The sequence below is a fragment of the Salmo salar genome, chromosome ssa04 (genome assembly GCF_905237065.1).
Source record: "Salmo salar chromosome ssa04, Ssal_v3.1, whole genome shotgun sequence".
NCBI lineage: Eukaryota > Metazoa > Chordata > Actinopteri > Salmoniformes > Salmonidae > Salmo > Salmo salar.
This window is the reverse complement of record NC_059445.1, coordinates 89,791,315-89,799,291: the sequence shown is the minus strand read 5'-3', so window position 1 is coordinate 89,799,291 and position 7,977 is coordinate 89,791,315.

Sequence of the window (7,977 nt, the reverse complement as noted above, 5' to 3'; positions counted from 1 at the left end):
GGGAAGGGGTTATACTACACTAAGGGAAGGGGTTATACTACACTAAGGGAAGGGGTTATACTACACTAAGGGAAGGGGTTATACTACACTAAGGGAAGGGGTTATACTACACTAAGGGAAGGGGTTATACTACACTAAGGGAAGGGGTTATACTACACTAATGGAAGGGAGTTATACTACACTAAGGGAAGGGGTTATACTACACTAAGGGAAGGGGTTATACTACACTAAGGGAAGGGGTTATACTACACTAAGGGAAGGGGTTATACTACACTAAGGGAAGGGGTTATACTACACTAAGGGAAGGGGTTATACTACACTAAGGGAAGGGGTTATACTACACTAAGGGAAGGGGTTATACTACACTAAGGGAAGGGAAGGGGTCATACTACACTAAGGGAAGGGGTTATACTACACTAAGGGAAGGGGTTATACTACACTAAGGGAAGGGAAGGGGTCATACTACACTAAGGGAAGGGGTTATACTACACTAAGGGAAGGGGTCATACTACACTAAGGGAAGGGGTTATACTACACTAAGGGAAGGGGTTATACTACACTAAGGGAAGGGGTTATACTACACTAAGGGAAGGGGTTATACTACACTAAGGGAAGGGGTTATACTACACTAAGGGAAGGGGTTATACTACACTAAGGGAAGGGAAGGGGTCATACTACACTAAGGGAAGGGGTTATACTACACTAAGGGAAGGGGTCATACTACACTAAGGGAAGGGGTTATACTACACTAAGGGAAGGGGTTATCCTCTTGGGGCTAGGTGGGACGCTAGCGTGCCACCTGTGGTGCACTCCATCAACAGCAGGTGCATTTCAAGAGCGGCAAATTTGAATCCAAATAAATGTCAAAATTCAAATTTTTCAAAAATACAACTATGTTACACCATTTGAAAGATAAACATCTCCTTAATCTAACCACGTTTTACGATTTCAAAAAGGTTTTACGGCGAAAGCATAAATTTAGAGTATGTTAGGACAGTACATTTACAAGAGTTGTGTGTAATGTTTTGTCAAGTCAAAGACAGGGTCACCAAAACCATAAAACCAGCTAAAATGATACACTAACCTTTTACAATCTCCATCAGATGACACTCCTAGGACATTATGTTAGACAATGCATGCATTTTTAGTTCTATCAAGTTCATATTTATATACAAAAACAGCGTTTTACTATGGCATTGATGTTGAGGAAATCGTTTCCCTCCAATAACCGGCAGTCAAGTCAGCGTCACAAATTAAATAATTAAAATTAGAAAACATTGGTAAAATATTATATTGTCATTTAAAGAATTATAGATTTACATCTTTTGAACGCAATCAACTTGCCAGATTTAAAAATAACCTTACTGGGAAATCACACTTTGCAATAATCTGAGCACTGTGCCCAGAAAAATACGCGTTGCGATACAGACTAGACGTCATGTTGGGGAGATCTAAAATCGAAAATACTATGTAAATAATCCATTACCTTTGATTCTCTTCATCAGATGTCACTTCCAGGTATCACAGGTCCATAACGAATGTAGTTTTGTTCAAAAAAGCTCATCATTTATGTCCAAAAATCTCCGTCTCGTTAGCACATGATGTAAGCCAGCCGGACTTCTCGTCATGAACGAGGGGAAAAAATATATTTCCGTTCGTTCAAACATGTCAAACGTTGTATAGCATAAATCATTAGGGCCTTTTTAACCAGAACATGAATAATATTCAAGGTGGACGAATGCATAGCCTTTTATAACGTATTGGAACGAGGGTACCCAACATGAAGTAGCGCGCAGGTGTCTAATGGGACATCACCGTTCCATGGCTCTTGTTCGGTCAGATCTCCCTCCAGAAGACTCAAAACACTTTGTAAAGGCTGGTGACATCTAGTGGAAGCAATAGGAAGTGCCAAAATATTCCTAAACCCCTGTGTTTTTCAATGGGAGAGGTTTAAAGTCAATACAACACATCAGGTATCCACTTCCTGTCAGAAAATGTCTCAGGGTTTTGCCTGCCAAATGAGTTCTGTTATACTCACAGACACCATTCAAACAGTTTTGGAAACTTTAGAGTGTTTTCTATCCATATATAATAAGTATATGCATATTCTAGTTACTGGGTAGGATTAGTAACCAGATTAAATCGGGTACATTTTTTTTATCCAGACGTGCAAATGCTGCCCCCTAGACCCAACAGGTTATACTACACTAAGGGAAGGGGTCATACTACACTAAGGGAAGGGAAGGGGTCATACTACACTAAGGGAAGGGGTTATACGCTGGACATACTTTGGCCCTTCTTCTTTTTTTTATGTTTTTTTTTTATTTCACATGGAATCATGTAGTAACCAAAAAAGTGTTAAACAAATCAAAATATATTTGAGATTCTTCAAAGTAGCCTCCCTTCGCCTTGATGACAGCTTTGCATTCTCTTGATTCTCTCTCTTCATTCTCTCTCTCTTGCATTCTTTGTGTTTCCCACCTTGAAGCATGGAGGAGGAGGTGTGACGGTGTTGGGGTGCTTTGCTGGTGACACTAATCGTGATTTATTTAGAATTCATGGAACACTTTTTTATTTATTTATTTCACCTTTATTTAACCAGGTAGGCTAGTTGAGAACAAGTCCTTTATTTAACCAGGTAGGCTAGTTGAGAACAAGTCCTTTATTTAACCAGGGAGGCCAGTTGAGAACAAGTCCTTTATTTAACCAGGTAGGCTAGTTGAGAACAAGTCCTTTATTTAACCAGGTAGGCCAGTTGAGAACAAGTTCTCATTTACAACTGCGCCTGGCCAAGATAAAGCAAAGCAGTGCGACAAAAACAACAACACAGTTGCACATAAATAAACAAACGTACAGTCAATATCACAATAGAAAATTCTATGTACAGTGTGTGCAAATGTAGAAGAGTAGGGAGGTAAGGCAATAAATAGGCCATAGTGGCGAAATAATTACAGTTGAGCATTAAACACTAGATGTGCAGATAATGATGTTCAAGTAGAGATACTGGGGGGCAAAAGAGCAAAAAAATAACAATATGGGGATGAGGTAGTTGCGTGGGCTATTTACAGATGGCCTATGTACAGGTGCAATGATCTGTAAGCTGCTCTGACAGCTAATGCTTGAAGTCAGCGAGGGAGATATAAGACTCCAGCTTCAGAGATTTTTGCAATTCGTTCCAGTCATTGGCAGCAGAGAACTGGAAGGAAAGGCGGCCAAAGCAAGTGTTGGCTTCGGGGGGTGACCAGTGAGATATACCTGCTGGAGCGTGTGCTACGGGTGGGTGTTGCTATGGTGACCAGTGAGCTGACATAAGGCGGGGTTTTACCCAGCAAAGACTTATAGATGACCTGGAGCCAGTGGGTTTGGCGATGAGTATGAAGCGAGGGCCAGCCAACAAGAGCGTACAGGTCGCAGTGGTGGGTAGTATATGGGGCTTTGGTGACAAAACGGATGGCACTGTGATAGACTGCATCCAATTTGCTGAGTAGAGTGTTGGAGGCTATTTTGTAAATGACATTGTCGATGTCAAGGATCGGTAGAATAGACAGTTTTACGAGGGTATGTTTGGCAGCATGAGTGAAGGAGGCTTTGCTGCGAAATAGGAAGTCGATTCAAGATTTAATTTTGGATTGGAGATGCTTAATGTGAGTCTGGAAGGAGAGTTTACATTCTAACCAGACACCTAGGTATTTGTAGTTGTCCACATATTCTAAGTCAGAACCGTCCAGAGTAGTGATGCTAGACGGGCGAGCAGGTGCGGGCAGCGATCGGTTGAAGAGCATGCATTTAGTTTTACTAGCATATAAAAGCAGTTGGAGGCCATGGAAGGAGTGTTGTAAGGCATTCAAGTTTGTTTGGAGGTTTGTTAACACAGTGTTCAAAGAAGGGCCAGATGTATACAGAATGGTGTAGTCTGCGTAGAGGTGGATCAGAGAATCACCAGCAGCAAGAGCAACATCATTGATATACAGTGGGGGAAAAAGTATCTGACAAAGAAATGATCAGTCTATAATTTTAATGGTAGGTTTATTTGAACAGTGAGAGACAGAATAACAACAAAAAAATCCAGAAAAACGCAAGTCAAAAATGTTATAAAATGATTTGCATTTTAATGAGGGAAATAAGTATTTTGACCCCCTCTCAATCAGAAGGATTTCTGGCTCCCAGGAGTCTTTTATACAGGTAACGAGCTGAGATTAGGAGCACACTCTCCCCCCCCCACTGTATACAGAGAAAAAAGTCCGCCCGAGAATTGAACACTGTGGCACCCCCGTAAAGACTGCCAGAGGTCCGGACAACAGGCCCTCCGATTTGACACACTGAACTCTATCTGAGAAGTAGTTGGTGAACCAGGCGAGGCAGTCATTTGAGAAACCAAGGTTAATGAGTCTGCCAATAAGAACACGGTGATTGACCGAGTCGAAAGCCTTGGCCAGGTCGATGAAGACGGCTGCACAGTACTGTCTTTTATCGATGGCGGTTATGATATCATTTAGGACCTTAAGCATGGCTGAGGTGCACCCATGACCAGCTCAGAAACCAGATTGCACAGCGGAGAAGGTACGGTGGGATTCAAAATGGTCGGTGTTCTGTTTGTTAACTTGGCTTTCGAAGATTTTAGAAAAGGCAGGGCAGGATGGATATAGGTCTATAACAGTTTGGGTCTAGAGTGTCTCCCCCCTTTGAAGAGGGGGATGACCGTGGCAGCTTTCCAATCTTTGGGGATCTCAGACGATATGAGAGGTTGGACAGGCTAGTAATAGGGGTTGCAACAATTTTACAAAGAGAGTGTCCAGATTGTCTAGCCCAGCTGATTTGCAGGGATCCAGATTCTGCAGCTCTTTTCAGAACGTCAGCTGTCTGGATTTGGGTGAAGGAGAAGAGGGGGGGCTTGGGCAAGTTGCTGCAGGAGGTGCTGAGATGTTGGCTGGGAGCGTTTGGAAGAGATGAGGGGTGGTCGTTTGACCGTGGACCCATCACGCACGCAGGCAATGACGCAGTGATCACTGAGATCCTGGTTGAAAACAGCAGAGGTGTATTTAGAGGGCAAGTTGGTCAGGATGATATCTATGAGGGTGCCCGTGGTTACGGATTTAATGTTGTACCTGGTAGGTTCCTTAATAATTTGTGTGAGATTGAGGGCATCTAGCTTAGATTGTACGATGGCCGAGGTGTTAAGCATATCCCAGTTTAGGTAACCTAACAGTAAGAACTGTTAGGTTCTTATGGTGTCCAGGGTACTGTTACAGGGTAACAGTAAGAACTCTGAAGATAGATGGGGGCAATTAATTCGCATATGGTGCACAGCTGGGGTTGAAGGGGGCCTATAACAAGCGGCAACGGTGAGAGACTTGTTTCTGGAAAGGTGGATTTTTAAAAGTAGAAGTTCAAATTGTTTCGGCACAGACCTGAATAGTATGACGGAACTCTGCAGGCTATCTCTGCAGTAGATTGCAACTCCGCCCCCTTTGGCAGTTCTATCTTGGCGGAAAATGTTATAGTTAGGGATGGACATTTCTGGATTTTTGGTGGCCTTCCTAAGCCAGGATTCAGACACGGCTAGGACATCCGGGTTGGCAGAGTGTGCGAAAGCAGTGAATAAAACAAACTTAGGGAGGAGGCTTCTAATGTTAACATGATTGAAACCAAGGCTTTTACGGTTACAGAAGTCAACAAATGAGAGCGCCTGGGGAATGGGAGTGGTGCTGGGGGCTGCAGGGCCTGGATTAACCTCTACATCACCAGAGGAACAGAGGAGGAGTAGGATAAGGGTACGGCTAAAGGCTATAAGAACTGGTCTTCTAGTGCTTTTGGAACAGAGAGTAAAAGGAGCAGATTTCTGGGCGCGGAAGAATAGATTCAAGGCATAATGTACAGACAAGGATATGGTAGGATGTGAGTACAGGGGAGGTAAACCTCGGCATTGAGTGACCATGAGAGAGGTTTTGTCTCTAGAGGCACCAGTTAAGCCAGGTGAGTCACCACATGTGGGGGGTGTAACAAAAGGATTATTTCTAAGGCATTTTGGGCTAGGGGCTCTACAGTGAAATAAGACAATAATCACTAACCAAAACAACAATAGACAAGGCATATTGACATTAGGGAGAGGCACGTGTAGCCGAGTGATCATAGAGTCCAATGAGTAGCACTAGATGAGTCAGGGAGCCAATTCCGTAGTCGCTCAACGCTAGGTGAGCTGGAGACACGGCGATTCAGACAGCTAGCGGGCCGGGGCATCCAGGGAAGTTGCAAAGGAAGTGCCTGTTGAGACCACCTTGGACGGTTACGTCGGCAGACCAGTGGTGATGGATCGGTGGGGCTCCGTGTCGGCAGTAAAGGGTCCATTGGCAAAAGAGGTATTGTAGCCCAGGAATTGGCTGGTGGACCTCTTTGGCTAGCCGGGAGATGGGCCTAGCTCGAGGATCACGCCAGGCAAACTGGTGCTTGCTTCGGGACAGAGACGTTAGCCAGGAGTAGCCACTCGGATAGCAGCTAGCTAGCTGCAATGATCCGGTGTAAAGGTTCAGAGCTTGCGGTAGGAATCCTGAGATGTAGTAGAGAAAAAGCAGTCCGATATTCTCTGGGTTGATATCGCGCTGTACAGACTGGCAGGAATAGGCCGGGTAAAGGCTGGCTGATGTCCGAGATAATGGTGAGGACCGCTAGCAGTGGCTAACTGACTACTTGCTAGTAGCCAGTTAGCTGGCTAGCTTCTGAAGGGGGTTACGATTTTAAAGTATAAAAATAGCAGATCTGTACCACATTGGGTGAGGCGGAGAGTATATTCAGTCTGTAAATGGAAAGTGAGATTAAAATATATATGAAATATATACGAAGAAAACAATATATACATGGGACTGGACAAGACAGAAGACACAGGTCCGACTGCTACACCATCTTGGATTGTAGTTACCCTTCCTGGGGTCCGAACACACCAAAGCACCCACATTACACATAAAACAGTGAACTATGTTTGTACTGAATGAGCTAAAGATAAAACAGTACATCATATAACATTCCTACACCACCACATATCCACAACACAGCATGTTCAATACCGCCGTACAACAATATCACAATGTGTACGTATGCATGTGTCTGTACCTTTGTAGGTACTTTTCTCAAAACAACCCCATCTGGTGGTTGGAAAATGTCATTGAAATATGTTTTCACATGGATGTACGATACCTCAGACAAGGAAAAATTATGCTTATTAAAATGAAAAAACAACTATAATCTTGGTAAGAGCTCTAGAATTGTATTTTTGTCATCACCGGGAGTGAGTAGAGTTATTAGTGAGTCAGTCATTAAATGAGTCAGCTAACCACTAGGACACTTTTATCATATCAATGACAATAGACTTTGATTGTATTGCGCACATTACACAGAAAGTGAATGGATTCTGAATGAACTGCAGAAAAATGCATATAAAACACACTTAGAGCAAAATTTGGAATACACAATGCAGGACAAGGACAAACACGATAAAATCTTGTCTTCTTCATTTCAGTCACTGTAAGCATCCCACATTAGTTGAACTTATTTGTCCACTTTAGGGTGGAAAAGTTGTATTTTCACGAAGGTCCATGTCTCTGGCTCATATTCTGGTACTTATGGGAGGTAAATTATTATTCAATGTTTTATTGTTTCACTCACATGCAGTGTTGAAGCTCGCAGGGGAAGTATTTGAGACCACATACAGGAGACCACTGGAGAGAGAGGTCATGAGGTCATGAGCAGATGAGCTCCCGCATTTTTCAGCATGTTTCAGCATGTTTTTACAAAAAATATAGATTTAGAGTCGAGTTAGATAAACTTGGATTTTTTGGGAGGGACATATACAGGATGAAACCCTCCACATCTACCTTCACTCCAGATCAAAACTTCAAACCAACAACCTAATTTTGGACAAAATTACCTGGAATGATTAATACACCATCCAACCTGGAACTGAGACAGACCAGACCAGATACAACT